We start from the raw sequence: 19551 nt of genomic DNA, 5'->3' as shown, positions 1-19551 counted from the left end.
AAAAGGTGGAAATGGGTTTAAAAGTGATTTCGGCGGAGAATATATATATATATATATATATATATATATATATATATATATATATACGCGCACACACACACATATATATAAACGTATTCTCCGTTGAGATATTGCAGCCGCTGCTGTGTCCAGGCCCAGGAGCCTTAGCACTGTGCTGTGATGTCACTCAATACCACTGACATCACTAGGTGTAAACAACATCTCTCCTTTGCTGTGTATGTGACTATGGAGCTGTTTGGTGATGTCGTCTATTATGGCCTTCATAGAAGCAACAGGAGATTGTTGCATCCATCTAGAACCCTCAGAACTACAGTGCTATGATGTCACTCACTTCCACAGGCCTTGCAGAGTGTAAACAACAACAACCCAGCTTTGTTGTGTATGTAACCATAGGGATTGTGATGTCACCTAGAACCTTCACAGCAGCGACAGCTTTATGAGGAGCATCAGCACTGCTCTGCCTGAGCAGAACCATCACCGCCATAGGTTGTCAAATAACCCGGATTTAACCCACACAGGTAAGTCCAATGGGGTGCAGGCATGTCCTCTATGCTTACAGCTTCCCGTGGGTGTTGGTTTGATACCGTTTGGGGACAGCCAAGGAGGCATCTGCAGGCAACAAAGGTAGGTGTGTGCTTGTGTGTGTGTTTCCTATGCAGATCCTAAGCCCAGTGTCACATGCAAGTAGGAGGAGTAAGAAGGGTTCCTGGCAAATCCGGGTTATGGATTGCATTTAAAAAGGCCCCGTGGGAGTGCAATGGGCCCCTGTCTTGCTGCTTAGCAATAATGGTATGGGTTTAGGTTCTGCTGTGTGTACTGGTGGTTGACTGCCCCCCAGCCCAGAGTGTGCATGGAAAATTGTCTGGCAGCCTCCCTGACAGCAAGCAGTGATAGTGCCCATGAAGGGGACCTTGTTGGGCCCGCCCCTTTCACGGTTATCGCTTCTCGGCCTTTTGGCTAAGATCAAGTGTAGTATCTGTTCTTATCAGTTTAATATCTGATACGTCCCCTATCTGGGGACCATATATTAAATGGATTTTTGAGAACGGGGGCCGATTTCGAAGCTTGCTTCCGTCGCCCTATGCATTGACCCGATATGGCAGTATCTTCGGGTACAGTGCACCACCCCCTTACAGGGTTAAAAAGAAAGATTCCTACTTTCATTGCTACCTGCTTGCTGGCTAGCCAGCTAGCCAGCCCTGTGGGCCTTGCTGCTGCTGCTGCTGCTGCTGCAGCCAAAAAACAAAAGGTGGTGCTGCTGCTGCTTCTGCTGCTTCTGCTTGTGTCTGGCCGCTGTTGGAGCGTCCAGGCACAGGACTTCTGCTGCTGCTGACTAAATGGCCTCCTTAATTGGATCATTTGAGTAGCCAGCACACCTGTGCAGGTAGGGCATGACATGATAGGCAGCTGCCTTGATAGCGGGTGGGTGCTGAATGTTCCTAATTGACAAAATAAGATTAATGCTTATGAAGAAATATAAAATCTCATCCCTTCCCCAATATCGCGCCACACCCCTACCCCTTAATTCCCTGGTTGAACTTGATGGACATATGTCTTTTTTCGACCGTACTAACTATGTAACTATGTAACATAACATGGGGGGGTCTCCTGGCTGTTCACACAGGTGTGTCATTGCTGTACATTGACCATGCATTGCTTCTGTGGTATTGCAAAGGCAAAGACAAATGCTTCCAGCCATCCATTGCACTAATGGATTGGTCATCAGCTGGCTGTCTATGTCCCGCATCAATATAGACCAAAGTACAGAGGGTTAGGCTATGCTATAGTGCACCTACCTGATGCATCAGAAGGTGCGAGGCCCTTGCTAAATTCTGTGCACAGACTTTGAGATCTATGCTTTAGACTGTATCTAAACCTGCTCCAACATGGACTGACATTCTGGCCTACTTTCAGCCGATGCGACTTGTCTGTCGCTGAACAGTCGCTTTTTATGTATTCAGCACCTATGTATAATGTTGTAAAAATGCTCTAGAAGCTAAAGTCGCAGAAATGTCACACATATTTGGCCTGCAACTTTCTGTGCGACAAATTCAGACAGGAAAAATCAGTATAAATCCTTAGAAAATTATCCCCCAGTGTCTCCATCTGCTGGCGGTATTGAATAAGCATTGCTGCACTGATGGGGTATGCATTAGACGAAAAAAAAGAAGAAAAAGAAGAATAATACGCCCAGAAAAGAGGCGAAAAGGAGAAAAACGTAAAAAAACGTGAAAAAAAAGTAAGAGGAAGAGAAGGGAAAAAAAGGTGGAAATGGGTTTAAAAGTGATTTCGGCGGAGAAATATATATATATATATATATATATATATATATATATACGCGCACACACACACATATATATAAACGTATTCTCCGTTGAGATATTGCAGCCGCTGCTGTGTCCAGGCCCAGGAGCCTTAGCACTGTGCTGTGATGTCACTCAATACCACTGACATCACTAGGTGTAAACAACATCTCTCCTTTGCTGTGTATGTGACTATGGAGCTGTTTGGTGATGTCGTCTATTATGGCCTTCATAGAAGCAACAGGAGATTGTTGCATCCATCTAGAACCCTCAGAACTACAGTGCTATGATGTCACTCACTTCCACAGGCCTTGCAGAGTGTAAACAACAACAACCCAGCTTTGTTGTGTATGTAACCATAGGGATTGTGATGTCACCTAGAACCTTCACAGCAGCGACAGCTTTATGAGGAGCATCAGCACTGCTCTGCCTGAGCAGAACCATCACCGCCATAGGTTGTCAAATAACCCGGATTTAACCCACACAGGTAAGTCCAATGGGGTGCAGGCATGTCCTCTATGCTTACAGCTTCCCGTGGGTGTTGGTTTGATACCGTTTGGGGACAGCCAAGGAGGCATCTGCAGGCAACAAAGGTAGGTGTGTGCTTGTGTGTGTGTTTCCTATGCAGATCCTAAGCCCAGTGTCACATGCAAGTAGGAGGAGTAAGAAGGGTTCCTGGCAAATCCGGGTTATGGATTGCATTTAAAAAGGCCCCGTGGGAGTGCAATGGGCCCCTGTCTTGCTGCTTAGCAATAATGGTATGGGTTTAGGTTCTGCTGTGTGTACTGGTGGTTGACTGCCCCCCAGCCCAGAGTGTGCATGGAAAATTGTCTGGCAGCCTCCCTGACAGCAAGCAGTGATAGTGCCCATGAAGGGGACCTTGTTGGGCCCGCCCCTTTCACGGTTATCGCTTCTCGGCCTTTTGGCTAAGATCAAGTGTAGTATCTGTTCTTATCAGTTTAATATCTGATACGTCCCCTATCTGGGGACCATATATTAAATGGATTTTTGAGAACGGGGGCCGATTTCGAAGCTTGCTTCCGTCGCCCTATGCATTGACCCGATATGGCAGTATCTTCGGGTACAGTGCACCACCCCCTTACAGGGTTAAAAAGAAAGATTCCTACTTTCATTGCTACCTGCTTGCTGGCTAGCCAGCTAGCCAGCCCTGTGGGCCTTGCTGCTGCTGCTGCTGCTGCTGCTGCTGCAGCCAAAAAACAAAAGGTGGTGCTGCTGCTGCTTCTGCTGCTTCTGCTTGTGTCTGGCCGCTGTTGGAGCGTCCAGGCACAGGACTTCTGCTGCTGCTGACTAAATGGCCTCCTTAATTGGATCATTTGAGTAGCCAGCACACCTGTGCAGGTAGGGCATGACATGATAGGCAGCTGCCTTGATAGCGGGTGGGTGCTGAATGTTCCTAATTGACAAAATAAGATTAATGCTTATGAAGAAATATAAAATCTCATCCCTTCCCCAATATCGCGCCACACCCCTACCCCTTAATTCCCTGGTTGAACTTGATGGACATATGTCTTTTTTCGACCGTACTAACTATGTAACTATGTAACATAACATGGGGGGGTCTCCTGGCTGTTCACACAGGTGTGTCATTGCTGTACATTGACCATGCATTGCTTCTGTGGTATTGCAAAGGCAAAGACAAATGCTTCCAGCCATCCATTGCACTAATGGATTGGTCATCAGCTGGCTGTCTATGTCCCGCATCAATATAGACCAAAGTACAGAGGGTTAGGCTATGCTATAGTGCACCTACCTGATGCATCAGAAGGTGCGAGGCCCTTGCTAAATTCTGTGCACAGACTTTGAGATCTATGCTTTAGACTGTATCTAAACCTGCTCCAACATGGACTGACATTCTGGCCTACTTTCAGCCGATGCGACTTGTCTGTCGCTGAACAGTCGCTTTTTATGTATTCAGCACCTATGTATAATGTTGTAAAAATGCTCTAGAAGCTAAAGTCGCAGAAATGTCACACATATTTGGCCTGCAACTTTCTGTGCGACAAATTCAGACAGGAAAAATCAGTATAAATCCTTAGAAAATTATCCCCCAGTGTCTCCATCTGCTGGCGGTATTGAATAAGCATTGCTGCACTGATGGGGTATGCATTAGACGAAAAAAAAGAAGAAAAAGAAGAATAATACGCCCAGAAAAGAGGCGAAAAGGAGAAAAACGTAAAAAAACGTGAAAAAAAAGTAAGAGGAAGAGAAGGGAAAAAAAGGTGGAAATGGGTTTAAAAGTGATTTCGGCGGAGAAATATATATATATATATATATATATATATATATATATATATATACGCGCACACACACACATATATATAAACGTATTCTCCGTTGAGATATTGCAGCCGCTGCTGTGTCCAGGCCCAGGAGCCTTAGCACTGTGCTGTGATGTCACTCAATACCACTGACATCACTAGGTGTAAACAACATCTCTCCTTTGCTGTTTATGTGACTATGGAGCTGTTTGGTGATGTCGTCTATTATGGCCTTCATAGAAGCAACAGGAGATTGTTGCATCCATCTAGAACCCTCAGAACTACAGTGCTATGATGTCACTCACTTCCACAGGCCTTGCAGAGTGTAAACAACAACAACCCAGCTTTGTTGTGTATGTAACCATAGGGATTGTGATGTCACCTAGAACCTTCACAGCAGCGACAGCTTTATGAGGAGCATCAGCACTGCTCTGCCTGAGCAGAACCATCACCGCCATAGGTTGTCAAATAACCCGGATTTAACCCACACAGGTAAGTCCAATGGGGTGCAGGCATGTCCTCTATGCTTACAGCTTCCCGTGGGTGTTGGTTTGATACCGTTTGGGGACAGCCAAGGAGGCATCTGCAGGCAACAAAGGTAGGTGTGTGCTTGTGTGTGTGTTTCCTATGCAGATCCTAAGCCCAGTGTCACATGCAAGTAGGAGGAGTAAGAAGGGTTCCTGGCAAATCCGGGTTATGGATTGCATTTAAAAAGGCCCCGTGGGAGTGCAATGGGCCCCTGTCTTGCTGCTTAGCAATAATGGTATGGGTTTAGGTTCTGCTGTGTGTACTGGTGGTTGACTGCCCCCCAGCCCAGAGTGTGCATGGAAAATTGTCTGGCAGCCTCCCTGACAGCAAGCAGTGATAGTGCCCATGAAGGGGACCTTGTTGGGCCCGCCCCTTTCACGGTTATCGCTTCTCGGCCTTTTGGCTAAGATCAAGTGTAGTATCTGCATTTGGTCTGGTCGGAAGGTGTCTGTGGTACCCCGCTTCTCGGCCTTGGGGGATTGTCTCTCCTTACGGAGGGACTTCACCCCCTTGCTGCTATTGGGGAGCGGGCTTAGTCCACAGACAACGGGTTGCGATCCCCCTGTCTCTGGGACCTTGTGTCTCAGAAGGCATTTTCGGTACGTTGAGCGTTACCTGTAGCTTCGGAAGCACCTAGGGTACCCCCGACCTCTGCCTTGGGTAAGGGTTCCGCTTTTATAGCGTGATTCCGAGCCCCTGCTGCTATTGGGGAAGGGGCTTAGTCCCTGGGTGTGGAAGATGCCGTTCTCCTGGGCTTTCCCCTCTGGGGAAATGTCGATGCGAAATACCATCCGCATAGAGGTGTCGGAGAGCCATCGTCAGTTGAAGAACCTCCGCTTCATTGCGGAGGTGATTCTTCTTGACTACTTCCGCCTCAATAGGGAGGACATCCTGTGTCTAAATGACCAGGAAAGCCGTGGCCTGTATACCGTCACCTTCACGGCCACGGCGTGTTGCGATAACATCTATGCAACCTTGTCTGGTGCGGACCAGAGGGACGATCGACTCGACGGTCTTTCGTTCCAGTTCCTCTATGGTGAGGAACATATACCGTTGGTGGTGGCTATGCACAGCCCTCATGTGACCACGGAGGATATAGCCACTTTTCTTCGGCGATACTGCGAAGAGGTGCGATTCGCAAACAAAATCTTGAACTCCGTGCGGTTCTGGAACGGCAAGAGGAAGTTCTGGGTCAAGCTCCGTAAGGATCCCGGTGGTATTGGGGGTCTTTGCCATCCGCCCCCAAATTTTGCCATCGGGAGAGTTCGGGGCTTCCTGTTCTATCCTCAAATGCCTATGTATTGCCGAAATTGCTTGAGGTTTGGCCACACCCAGGAGACCTGCGGCGCGGAGCGTGTGATTCGCTGCAATAGGTGTGGCCAAGAAGGTCACATAGCCTCAAGATGTAGCCATACGATAAGGTGCAACCTCTGCGGAGAGGAAAATCACGATTTTAATTCCTGTCCCCATAAAGCAAAAACTACGATGGGTGGGTCAAGGCTGGGCCCACCCAAAGAGGGGACAGGACAAAAGACGTCCTTTTTTAAGATGCCCAAACCCCAGATGGCAGGTACTGATGGGTCCAGGCCCAAGACCTCTGGTGCTCCATCGGGGGGCCCACCGGTGGTAGTGCTAGGGGGAGGCCATGGGGATTCCACGAAGCCCGGGCGGGTGATCGAGTTTACTGCCCGGGAAATTGAAAGACGTCGATCGACTTCCTACCTGGCTCAAGAGCCCGCCGAAACTTCTGAAGGGGGCTCACCTGTGGCGGGTGGCAGCCGACGGGCCTCGGTGGGGGCAGAGGTGGACCCAAAATTGCAGCATAAGCCAGGTACTGGCTTGGCCCAGGGTCGCCCTGCTCCGGACGAAGAGGCCCCGGTGAAAGCCCGCCGGAAGGGGAGCCAGGTGGCCAGGTCTGAGCCCGGTCCTGTTACTCCGCCTATACAGGACAGGGCCAAGAAGACAAGTGGCGCCAAACCAGGGTTTGCTGCCCCGCCAGCAGTGGACCCGGTGGGTAAAACTGGCCATCGTCGATCGATGGGGAAGTTGGAGCAACAGTCCTCAGCAACGCTTGCTGGGGAACAAGCGATGAAAACTTCCCAAGGTAGCGGCAAAGGTTCCGGAAAAGAGGCCTCACAGGCCCCTGTGCAGCAGTTCCAGTCGTCAAAAGATGAAAGAAGACGCAGATCCATCAGCCGGGGGCCAGAGATTACATCGAGTGAGAGCAACACAGAGGATATGGACAGCAGTGTGACATTTAAAAGACAAAGAGAAGAAGAAGAGGAAGACATTCAAAGGAAAGCGGCGTGCCGTAGTTCGGAAGAGAGCGAGCTCAGGGTCGGGGCATCATCGATCTCAAGCTCCGACCCTCAGAACATCAAGGAGCTGATGACCCCGCAGGCGGGGGATGACGGTACGCAGCTTATTATTGACTTTGATTCTCCAAGCACGGACTCTCCATAAACTATGCCTATCCCTGTAAAAATTGCCTCACTCAATGTGAGGTCCTTAAAGAGCCCTGATCGCAGGGCTGCTTTATTTTCTTATCTAGAGACATGTGACTTTGACCTTTGCCTGCTACAAGAATGTGGAATCCCTAGTAAAATGGACTATAAAGACTTAAAAGAAGACTGGAAGCTGGGCCCATCCATATGGTCCGGTGCAAATGACTGTCGTTCTGTGGGTGTTGGGCTGCTCTGCCGAGGCCAGTCCTTTTCTATTCATACAGTAACTGAGATTGTGCCTGGCAGAGCTCTTTTAATTCATCTATATTTTAATGGACTTTTAATTCGTGTTTTAAATGTGTATGCCCCTCCTGATAAACAGGAGCGGGCAGAACTATTTGAAATTTTACCACTGTTTTGTGTTGGGTCTTCCCCCCTGCTGGTGGGAGGTGATTTTAACTGCATACGTGATGGGGAACACCGGCAGGGTGGGGATATTAATCGTAAAGACCGCACTTCTTACCTGCTTAAAAATTTTATTGATGATTTTAATTTGAAAGATTGCTGGAAGGATCTCTTGCCGGAGGACCCGGGCGCCACATGGTCCAATGGAAGAGTGAGCTCCAGAATCGATTTTATTTTTTCCTCTAGAGCTTTTAAACCCCTGAAATGCACGCTCGAGCAGAATATCTTCTCTGATCATAAGCTCCTCTTGGTGGGCCTGGAGCTAGAGGGGGAGCAAAAAGCAAAAAGGGGCCTCTGGAGATTAAACACCACACTCCTAGAGGACCCTGAGATAAAAGAGGAGTTTGTGCGGACCTACCAGTGCTGGCAATCACAAAGAAAACCCCACGAGCCTATGCTGCACTGGTGGGAGGGCACCAAATCTAAAATCAGATTTTTTTTTATCAAAGCAGGTAAGAAGAAGGCAAAAATGGAAAAACAGTGGTTTTATGTTCTTAACATGCGTTTAAATGTACTTTTTAAATTGAAAGAAGCTGGTATGGATGTAGAAAATGATATTTTAAACCTTAAAACTGAAATAAAACATGCCATAGAAAAGAAAGGGAAACAAATCATTTTTAACTCACATGTGCAGCACCTGGAGGAGGGCGAGAAATGTTCCCGTTTCTTTTTTAAAAAAGTGATGAATAGGAGGGATATCATCCAAAACCTTGAGGGTGAATCCACTCCAAAAGGCATGTTAGATGCAGTTTTTAACTTCTACCAGCTTCTTTTTAATAAGAAAGATCTTAATCCATCCTTTTTAGAACATGTTCTTAATTCCCTTGATTTTAAGCTAGATGTTTTAGACCAGGAGGTTTTATCCCGTGATCTTAACTTAGATGAACTTTTATTTGTTTTTAAAAGTTTTTCTAGTGGGAAGGCCCCTGGGGAAGATGGTTTACCCATCGAATTTTATTTAGCTTTTTGGGATATTTTAAAGGATGATATGGTTTTATTGTATAAAGAAACTTTTATTGTTAATGAACTTCCCCCTTCCTGGAGGAGGGGGATTGTATCATTACTTTTTAAAAAGGGTGAAAAGGATATGCTAAAAAATTGGCGCCCCATCACACTTTTAAATGTCGATTATAAAGTTTTAGCCAAGTTATTAGCTGTCCGTTTTAAACCTTTTATTCATAAATTAATTCACCCAAATCAGGTTTGTGGGGTACCTGGAAGGTCTATAGCTGAATCCCTAAATATTTTAAGAGATGTTTTATGGTATTTTAAGGATAGAAATCAAACTGTAGCAATTTTATCCTTAGACTTTGAAAAAGCCTTTGATAGGGTCTCCCATGAATACCTGTTTTTAGTTCTTAAAAAGATGGCAGTGCCTGAAACGATTTTAAGCCGAATCATGCTTATATACCGATCCTGTTTTAGTCAAGTCTCTGTTAATGGCTTTTTAACCAGCGGTGTTCCTCTTTTATCAGGTGTCAAACAGGGCTGCCCCCTGTCCCCACTCCTTTTTATTTGCGCAATCGAACCACTGATGGCCCTCCTCAGAAAAGACCGGGTAGTAAGAGGCGTACCGATACCTGGTGGAGGAGGGACCCATCTAAAGGTGTTGGGGTACATGGATGATGTCACCATACTGTGCCCGGACTCTCCATCCATGAGGGGGGCATTGAGGAACACCAGCTATTTCTGCGAGGTCTCTGGTTTTAAGCTAAACACAGATAAATGTGACTGTTTTTATATTGGCTCCTGGGATTCATCCATCACCCCAGGAGTCACAATGCAACAGGATCAAATTAAAGTTTTAGGTATTGTTTTTAACCAGGTCAATGATGGGAGCCCTAACTGGGATTCAGCTATAGCTAAGATGGAGAAGAAGATTTTAATGTGGAATCTTAGAAACCTTACCATGGAGGGGAAGATTTTAATAATAAAGATGGTTTTACTCCCTATTATGCTATACATTGCCATGGTATTTCCTCCATCTATTTTATACATTAAAAAAGTAACTAGAATTGTTTTTACTTTTTTATGGGGTTCAAAAATGGAGAAATTAAAGCGTGATTTTATGTACAAAAGTAAAGATAATGGCGGGAAAGATGTTCCTAACCTTTTTACTTTCTTTTACATAAAGTATTTCTGTTTCTGTTTTAAAATTATTAAATCCGATGGCATTTTTAGCTGCTTTTTAAGGTACGCTGCGGGCATGGTTTTTAAAAGATGGTTGCGCATCCCTCTGAACGCTCCGGTGCTTCTGTGTCCCCCAAAACATTATGTGGTGTTGGAAAAGACAGTCAGGCTCCTAGGTCTCCAAGATTTGGAGCCTGACATACTGGGGGACCAGAGAAAGGTATCAAAGGTCCTCAGGCGGAGTGAGGTTACCCTGGCAGTGTCCAATTTCACACAGGCAAGATCCAAAAAGGTATGGCGGAACGTGTACGGGAAGTTTCTGGCGAATGTACACAGGGATCTTGCCTGGGCAATCGTCCACCAGTGCCTCCCTACTCGTGAGTTCCAGCACAGGCGAGGACTGGTGGCGAGAGCCAAGTGCCCGAGAGATGGCTGCGGAGTGGACGAAACGGTGCTGCACATATTTTGGAACTGCCCTTTTGCACGGGAGCTTTGGAGGAAGGTAGGCCCACTTTTGAAGTGGGCCTGCGGCCTAAAAGATTTTAATCACGAATGTGTCTTTTACGGTCTTTTTAACTGCCCCAATTTTAAACAGCAGATGATCTGCTGGATGATTATTAATTGTTTTAAAAATGCCATCTGGAAAGTTAGGAACATCTTACTTTTTAAACATGATTTTATTGATGTTAAAAACTGTATAAAGCTGGCCCTGAGTGAGATGTACATCTATTACCTAAGAGACAAGAAACAGTTGGGGGCCAGCGAGGCAGCATCCATGTGGTGTCTGCCTCTATGGAACGAAATAACAATATAATCAGTTTTTATGACATTTGTATAATGTTTTATCCTGCCTTTTTTATTTTTTCTCCTTTTATTACTGGTTTTATTATTTGTATTTTAAAACTTTTGTGAACCTTTTATTATTTTGCATTTTAAATTTTGTATGGTTTCTTATTTATTCAATAAAATTTTGTTGAAACCTTATCTGTTCTTATCAGTTTAATATCTGATACGTCCCCTATCTGGGGACCATATATTAAATGGATTTTTGAGAACGGGGGCCGATTTCGAAGCTTGCTTCCGTCGCCCTATGCATTGACCCGATATGGCAGTATCTTCGGGTACAGTGCACCACCCCCTTACAGGGTTAAAAAGAAAGATTCCTACTTTCATTGCTACCTGCTTGCTGGCTAGCCAGCTAGCCAGCCCTGTGGGCCTTGCTGCTGCTGCTGCTGCTGCTGCTGCTGCAGCCAAAAAACAAAAGGTGGTGCTGCTGCTGCTTCTGCTGCTTCTGCTTGTGTCTGGCCGCTGTTGGAGCGTCCAGGCACAGGACTTCTGCTGCTGCTGACTAAATGGCCTCCTTAATTGGATCATTTGAGTAGCCAGCACACCTGTGCAGGTAGGGCATGACATGATAGGCAGCTGCCTTGATAGCGGGTGGGTGCTGAATGTTCCTAATTGACAAAATAAGATTAATGCTTATGAAGAAATATAAAATCTCATCCCTTCCCCAATATCGCGCCACACCCCTACCCCTTAATTCCCTGGTTGAACTTGATGGACATATGTCTTTTTTCGACCGTACTAACTATGTAACTATGTAACATAACATGGGGGGGTCTCCTGGCTGTTCACACAGGTGTGTCATTGCTGTACATTGACCATGCATTGCTTCTGTGGTATTGCAAAGGCAAAGACAAATGCTTCCAGCCATCCATTGCACTAATGGATTGGTCATCAGCTGGCTGTCTATGTCCCGCATCAATATAGACCAAAGTACAGAGGGTTAGGCTATGCTATAGTGCACCTACCTGATGCATCAGAAGGTGCGAGGCCCTTGCTAAATTCTGTGCACAGACTTTGAGATCTATGCTTTAGACTGTATCTAAACCTGCTCCAACATGGACTGACATTCTGGCCTACTTTCAGCCGATGCGACTTGTCTGTCGCTGAACAGTCGCTTTTTATGTATTCAGCACCTATGTATAATGTTGTAAAAATGCTCTAGAAGCTAAAGTCGCAGAAATGTCACACATATTTGGCCTGCAACTTTCTGTGCGACAAATTCAGACAGGAAAAATCAGTATAAATCCTTAGAAAATTATCCCCCAGTGTCTCCATCTGCTGGCGGTATTGAATAAGCATTGCTGCACTGATGGGGTATGCATTAGACGAAAAAAAAGAAGAAAAAGAAGAATAATACGCCCAGAAAAGAGGCGAAAAGGAGAAAAACGTAAAAAAACGTGAAAAAAAAGTAAGAGGAAGAGAAGGGAAAAAAAGGTGGAAATGGGTTTAAAAGTGATTTCGGCGGAGAATATATATATATATATATATATATATATATATATATATACGCGCACACACACACATATATATAAACGTATTCTCCGTTGAGATATTGCAGCCGCTGCTGTGTCCAGGCCCAGGAGCCTTAGCACTGTGCTGTGATGTCACTCAATACCACTGACATCACTAGGTGTAAACAACATCTCTCCTTTGCTGTGTATGTGACTATGGAGCTGTTTGGTGATGTCGTCTATTATGGCCTTCATAGAAGCAACAGGAGATTGTTGCATCCATCTAGAACCCTCAGAACTACAGTGCTATGATGTCACTCACTTCCACAGGCCTTGCAGAGTGTAAACAACAACAACCCAGCTTTGTTGTGTATGTAACCATAGGGATTGTGATGTCACCTAGAACCTTCACAGCAGCGACAGCTTTATGAGGAGCATCAGCACTGCTCTGCCTGAGCAGAACCATCACCGCCATAGGTTGTCAAATAACCCGGATTTAACCCACACAGGTAAGTCCAATGGGGTGCAGGCATGTCCTCTATGCTTACAGCTTCCCGTGGGTGTTGGTTTGATACCGTTTGGGGACAGCCAAGGAGGCATCTGCAGGCAACAAAGGTAGGTGTGTGCTTGTGTGTGTGTTTCCTATGCAGATCCTAAGCCCAGTGTCACATGCAAGTAGGAGGAGTAAGAAGGGTTCCTGGCAAATCCGGGTTATGGATTGCATTTAAAAAGGCCCCGTGGGAGTGCAATGGGCCCCTGTCTTGCTGCTTAGCAATAATGGTATGGGTTTAGGTTCTGCTGTGTGTACTGGTGGTTGACTGCCCCCCAGCCCAGAGTGTGCATGGAAAATTGTCTGGCAGCCTCCCTGACAGCAAGCAGTGATAGTGCCCATGAAGGGGACCTTGTTGGGCCCGCCCCTTTCACGGTTATCGCTTCTCGGCCTTTTGGCTAAGATCAAGTGTAGTATCTGTTCTTATCAGTTTAATATCTGATACGTCCCCTATCTGGGGACCATATATTAAATGGATTTTTTAAGAACGGGGGCCGATTTCGAAGCTTGCTTCCGTCGCCCTATGCATTGACCCGATATGGCAGTATCTTCGGGTACAGTGCACCACCCCCTTACAGGGTTAAAAAGAAAGATTCCTACTTTCATTGCTACCTGCTTGCTGGCTAGCCAGCTAGCCAGCCCTGTGGGCCTTGCTGCTGCTGCTGCTGCTGCTGCAGCCAAAAAACAAAAGGTGGTGCTGCTGCTGCTTCTGCTGCTTCTGCTTGTGTCTGGCCGCTGTTGGAGCGTCCAGGCACAGGACTTCTGCTGCTGCTGACTAAATGGCCTCCTTAATTGGATCATTTGAGTAGCCAGCACACCTGTGCAGGTAGGGCATGACATGATAGGCAGCTGCCTTGATAGCGGGTGGGTGCTGAATGTTCCTAATTGACAAAATAAGATTAATGCTTATGAAGAAATATAAAATCTCATCCCTTCCCCAATATCGCGCCACACCCCTACCCCTTAATTCCCTGGTTGAACTTGATGGACATATGTCTTTTTTCGACCGTACTAACTATGTAACTATGTAACATAACATGGGGGGGTCTCCTGGCTGTTCACACAGGTGTGTCATTGCTGTACATTGACCATGCATTGCTTCTGTGGTATTGCAAAGGCAAAGACAAATGCTTCCAGCCATCCATTGCACTAATGGATTGGTCATCAGCTGGCTGTCTATGTCCCGCATCAATATAGACCAAAGTACAGAGGGTTAGGCTATGCTATAGTGCACCTACCTGATGCATCAGAAGGTGCGAGGCCCTTGCTAAATTCTGTGCACAGACTTTGAGATCTATGCTTTAGACTGTATCTAAACCTGCTCCAACATGGACTGACATTCTGGCCTACTTTCAGCCGATGCGACTTGTCTGTCGCTGAACAGTCGCTTTTTATGTATTCAGCACCTATGTATAATGTTGTAAAAATGCTCTAGAAGCTAAAGTCGCAGAAATGTCACACATATTTGGCCTGCAACTTTCTGTGCGACAAATTCAGACAGGAAAAATCAGTATAAATCCTTAGAAAATTATCCCCCAGTGTCTCCATCTGCTGGCGGTATTGAATAAGCATTGCTGCACTGATGGGGTATGCATTAGACGAAAAAAAAGAAGAAAAAGAAGAATAATACGCCCAGAAAAGAGGCGAAAAGGAGAAAAACGTAAAAAAACGTGAAAAAAAAGTAAGAGGAAGAGAAGGGAAAAAAAGGTGGAAATGGGTTTAAAAGTGATTTCGGCGGAGAAATATATATATATATATATATATATATATATATATATATATATACGCGCACACACACACATATATATAAACGTATTCTCCGTTGAGATATTGCAGCCGCTGCTGTGTCCAGGCCCAGGAGCCTTAGCACTGTGCTGTGATGTCACTCAATACCACTGACATCACTAGGTGTAAACAACATCTCTCCTTTGCTGTGTATGTGACTATGGAGCTGTTTGGTGATGTCGTCTATTATGGCCTTCATAGAAGCAACAGGAGATTGTTGCATCCATCTAGAACCCTCAGAACTACAGTGCTATGATGTCACTCACTTCCACAGGCCTTGCAGAGTGTAAACAACAACAACCCAGCTTTGTTGTGTATGTAACCATAGGGATTGTGATGTCACCTAGAACCTTCACAGCAGCGACAGCTTTATGAGGAGCATCAGCACTGCTCTGCCTGAGCAGAACCATCACCGCCATAGGTTGTCAAATAACCCGGATTTAACCCACACAGGTAAGTCCAATGGGGTGCAGGCATGTCCTCTATGCTTACAGCTTCCCGTGGGTGTTGGTTTGATACCGTTTGGGGACAGCCAAGGAGGCATCTGCAGGCAACAAAGGTAGGTGTGTGCTTGTGTGTGTGTTTCCTATGCAGATCCTAAGCCCAGTGTCACATGCAAGTAGGAGGAGTAAGAAGGGTTCCTGGCAAATCCGGGTTATGGATTGCATTTAAAAAGGCCCCGTGGGAGTGCAATGGGCCCCTGTCTTGCTGCTTAGCAATAATGGTATGGGTTTAGGTTCTGCTGTGTGTACTGGTGGTTGACTGCCCCCCAGCCCAGAGTGTGCATGGAAAATTGTCTGGCAGCCTCCCTGACAGCAAGCAGTGATAGTGCCCATGAAGGGGACCTTGTTGGGCCCGCCCCTTTCACGGTTATCGCTTCTCGGCCTTTTGGCTAAGATCAAGTGTAGTATCTGTTCTTATCAGTTTAATATCTGATACGTCCCCTATCTGGGGACCATATATTAAATGGATTTTTGAGAACGGGGGCCGATTTCGAAGCTTGCTTCCGTCGCCCTATGCATTGACCCGATATGGCAGTATCTTCGGGTACAGTGCACCACCCCCTTACAGGGTTAAAAAGAAAGATTCCTACTTTCATTGCTACCTGCTTGCTGGCTAGCCAGCTAGCCAGCCCTGTGGGCCTTGCTGCTGCTGCTGCTGCTGCTGCAGCCAAAAAACAAAAGGTGGTGCTGCTGCTGCTTCTGCTGCTTCTGCTTGTGTCTGGCCGCTGTTGGAGCGTCCAGGCACAGGACTTCTGCTGCTGCTGACTAAATGGCCTCCTTAATTGGATCATTTGAGTAGCCAGCACACCTGTGCAGGTAGGGCATGACATGATAGGCAGCTGCCTTGATAGCGGGTGGGTGCTGAATGTTCCTAATTGACAAAATAAGATTAATGCTTATGAAGAAATATAAAATCTCATCCCTTCCCCAATATCGCGCCACACCCCTACCCCTTAATTCCCTGGTTGAACTTGATGGACATATGTCTTTTTTCGACCGTACTAACTATGTAACTATGTAACATAACATGGGGGGGTCTCCTGGCTGTTCACACAGGTGTGTCATTGCTGTACATTGACCATGCATTGCTTCTGTGGTATTGCAAAGGCAAAGACAAATGCTTCCAGCCATCCATTGCACTAATGGATTGGTCATCAGCTGGCTGTCTATGTCCCGCATCAATATAGACCAAAGTACAGAGGGTTAGGCTATGCTATAGTGCACCTACCTGATGCATCAGAAGGTGCGAGGCCCTTGCTAAATTCTGTGCACAGACTTTGAGATCTATGCTTTAGACTGTATCTAAACCTGCTCCAACATGGACTGACATTCTGGCCTACTTTCAGCCGATGCGACTTGTCTGTCGCTGAACAGTCGCTTTTTATGTATTCAGCACCTATGTATAATGTTGTAAAAATGCTCTAGAAGCTAAAGTCGCAGAAATGTCACACATATTTGGCCTGCAACTTTCTGTGCGACAAATTCAGACAGGAAAAATCAGTATAAATCCTTAGAAAATTATCCCCCAGTGTCTCCATCTGCTGGCGGTATTGAATAAGCATTGCTGCACTGATGGGGTATGCATTAGACGAAAAAAAAGAAGAAAAAGAAGAATAATACGCCCAGAAAAGAGGCGAAAAGGAGAAAAACGTAAAAAAACGTGAAAAAAAAGTAAGAGGAAGAGAAGGGAAAAAAAGGTGGAAATGGGTTTAAAAGTGATTTCGGCGGAGAAATATATATATATATATATATATATATATATATATATATATATATATATATACGCGCACACACACACATATATATAAACGTATTCTCCGTTGAGATATTGCAGCCGCTGCTGTGTCCAGGCCCAGGAGCCTTAGCACTGTGCTGTGATGTCACTCAATACCACTGACATCACTAGGTGTAAACAACATCTCTCCTTTGCTGTGTATGTGACTATGGAGCTGTTTGGTGATGTCGTCTATTATGGCCTTCATAGAAGCAACAGGAGATTGTTGCATCCATCTAGAACCCTCAGAACTACAGTGCTATGATGTCACTCACTTCCACAGGCCTTGCAGAGTGTAAACAACAACAACCCAGCTTTGTTGTGTATGTAACCATAGGGATTGTGATGTCACCTAGAACCTTCACAGCAGCGACAGCTTTATGAGGAGCATCAGCACTGCTCTGCCTGAGCAGAACCATCACCGCCATAGGTTGTCAAATAACCCGGATTTAACCCACACAGGTAAGTCCAATGGGGTGCAGGCATGTCCTCTATGCTTACAGCTTCCCGTGGGTGTTGGTTTGATACCGTTTGGGGACAGCCAAGGAGGCATCTGCAGGCAACAAAGGTAGGTGTGTGCTTGTGTGTGTGTTTCCTATGCAGATCCTAAGCCCAGTGTCACATGCAAGTAGGAGGAGTAAGAAGGGTTCCTGGCAAATCCGGGTTATGGATTGCATTTAAAAAGGCCCCGTGGGAGTGCAATGGGCCCCTGTCTTGCTGCTTAGCAATAATGGTATGGGTTTAGGTTCTGCTGTGTGTACTGGTGGTTGACTGCCCCCCAGCCCAGAGTGTGCATGGAAAATTGTCTGGCAGCCTCCCTGACAGCAAGCAGTGATAGTGCCCATGAAGGGGACCTTGTTGGGCCCGCCCCTTTCACGGTTATCGCTTCTCGGCCTTTTGGCTAAGATCAAGTGTAGTATCTGTTCTTATCAGTTTAATATCTGATACGTCCCCTATCTGGGGACCATATATTAAATGGATTTTTGAGAACGGGGGCCGATTTCGAAGCTTGCTTCCGTCGCCCTATGCATTGACCCGATATGGCAGTATCTTCGGGTACAGTGCACCACCCCCTTACAGGGTTAAAAAGAAAGATTCCTACTTTCATTGCTACCTGCTTGCTGGCTAGCCAGCTAGCCAGCCCTGTGGGCCTTGCTGCTGCTGCTGCTGCTGCTGCAGCCAAAAAACAGAAGGTGGTGCTGCTGCTGCTTCTGCTGCTTCTGCTTGTGTCTGGCCGCTGTTGGAGCGTCCAGGCACAGGACTTCTGCTGCTGCTGACTAAATGGCCTCCTTAATTGGATCATTTGAGTAGCCAGCACACCTGTGCAGGTAGGGCATGACATGATAGGCAGCTGCCTTGATAGCGGGTGGGTGCTGAATGTTCCTAATTGACAAAATAAGATTAATGCTTATGAAGAAATATAAAATCTCATCCCTTCCCCAATATCGCGCCACACCCCTACCCCTTAATTCCCTGGTTGAACTTGATGGACATATGTCTTTTTTCGACCGTACTAACTATGTAACTATGTAACATAACATGGGGGGGTCTCCTGGCTGTTCACACAGGTGTGTCATTGCTGTACATTGACCATGCATTGCTTCTGTGGTATTGCAAAGGCAAAGACAAATGCTTCCAGCCATCCATTGCACTAATGGATTGGTCATCAGCTGGCTGTCTATGTCCCGCATCAATATAGACCAAAGTACAGAGGGTTAGGCTATGCTATAGTGCACCTACCTGATGCATCAGAAGGTGCGAGGCCCTTGCTAAATTCTGTGCACAGACTTTGAGATCTATGCTTTAGACTGTATCTAAACCTGCTCCAACATGGACTGACATTCTGGCCTACTTTCAGCCGATGCGACTTGTCTGTCGCTGAACAGTCGCTTTTTATGTATTCAGCACCTATGTATAATGTTGTAAAAATGCTCTAGAAGCTAAAGTCGCAGAAATGTCACACATATTTGGCCTGCAACTTTCTGTGCGACAAATTCAGACAGGAAAAATCAGTATAAATCCTTAGAAAATTATCCCCCAGTGTCTCCATCTGCTGGCGGTATTGAATAAGCATTGCTGCACTGATGGGGTATGCATTAGACGAAAAAAAAGAAGAAAAAGAAGAATAATACGCCCAGAAAAGAGGCGAAAAGGAGAAAAACGTAAAAAAACGTGAAAAAAAAGTAAGAGGAAGAGAAGGGAAAAAAAGGTGGAAATGGGTTTAAAAGTGATTTCGGCGGAGAAATATATATATATATATATATATATATATATATATATATATATACGCGCACACACACACATATATATAAACGTATTCTCCGTTGAGATATTGCAGCCGCTGCTGTGTCCAGGCCCAGGAGCCTTAGCACTGTGCTGTGATGTCACTCAATACCACTGACATCACTAGGTGTAAACAACATCTCTCCTTTGCTGTGTATGTGACTATGGAGCTGTTTGGTGATGTCGTCT

The 19551-nt window shown here is 45.9% G+C and overlaps 6 non-coding genes and 1 pseudogene across 6 annotated transcripts; all 7 read left to right on the top strand.

The window, feature by feature from the left end:
- Nucleotides 1-958: 958 nt before the first annotated feature.
- Nucleotides 959-1149, top strand: LOC130346190 (U2 spliceosomal RNA). Its single transcript, XR_008884545.1, has one exon. It is a non-coding gene; the product is annotated as a U2 spliceosomal RNA (small nuclear RNA).
- Nucleotides 1150-3230: 2081 nt separating this feature from the next.
- Nucleotides 3231-3421, top strand: LOC130346189 (U2 spliceosomal RNA). Its single transcript, XR_008884544.1, has one exon. It is a non-coding gene; the product is annotated as a U2 spliceosomal RNA (small nuclear RNA).
- Nucleotides 3422-5514: 2093 nt separating this feature from the next.
- Nucleotides 5515-5732, top strand: LOC130346163 (U2 spliceosomal RNA; annotated as a pseudogene).
- Nucleotides 5733-11121: 5389 nt separating this feature from the next.
- LOC130346158 (U2 spliceosomal RNA) lies at nucleotides 11122-11307 on the top strand. Its single transcript, XR_008884518.1, has one exon. It is a non-coding gene; the product is annotated as a U2 spliceosomal RNA (small nuclear RNA).
- A 2088-nt stretch (nucleotides 11308-13395) lies between these two features.
- Nucleotides 13396-13587, top strand: LOC130346155 (U2 spliceosomal RNA). The gene has a single exon (XR_008884515.1). It is a non-coding gene; the product is annotated as a U2 spliceosomal RNA (small nuclear RNA).
- Nucleotides 13588-15674: 2087 nt separating this feature from the next.
- LOC130346188 (U2 spliceosomal RNA) lies at nucleotides 15675-15865 on the top strand. The gene has a single exon (XR_008884543.1). It is a non-coding gene; the product is annotated as a U2 spliceosomal RNA (small nuclear RNA).
- A 2095-nt stretch (nucleotides 15866-17960) lies between these two features.
- On the top strand, nucleotides 17961-18151 carry LOC130346187 (U2 spliceosomal RNA). Its single transcript, XR_008884542.1, has one exon. It is a non-coding gene; the product is annotated as a U2 spliceosomal RNA (small nuclear RNA).
- The last annotated feature ends 1400 nt before the right edge of the window (nucleotides 18152-19551 follow it).

This window comes from Hyla sarda, unplaced genomic scaffold (genome assembly GCF_029499605.1).
Source record: "Hyla sarda isolate aHylSar1 unplaced genomic scaffold, aHylSar1.hap1 scaffold_776, whole genome shotgun sequence".
Lineage (NCBI taxonomy): Eukaryota > Metazoa > Chordata > Amphibia > Anura > Hylidae > Hyla > Hyla sarda.
This window is presented reverse-complemented; position numbering and strand designations above follow the sequence as displayed.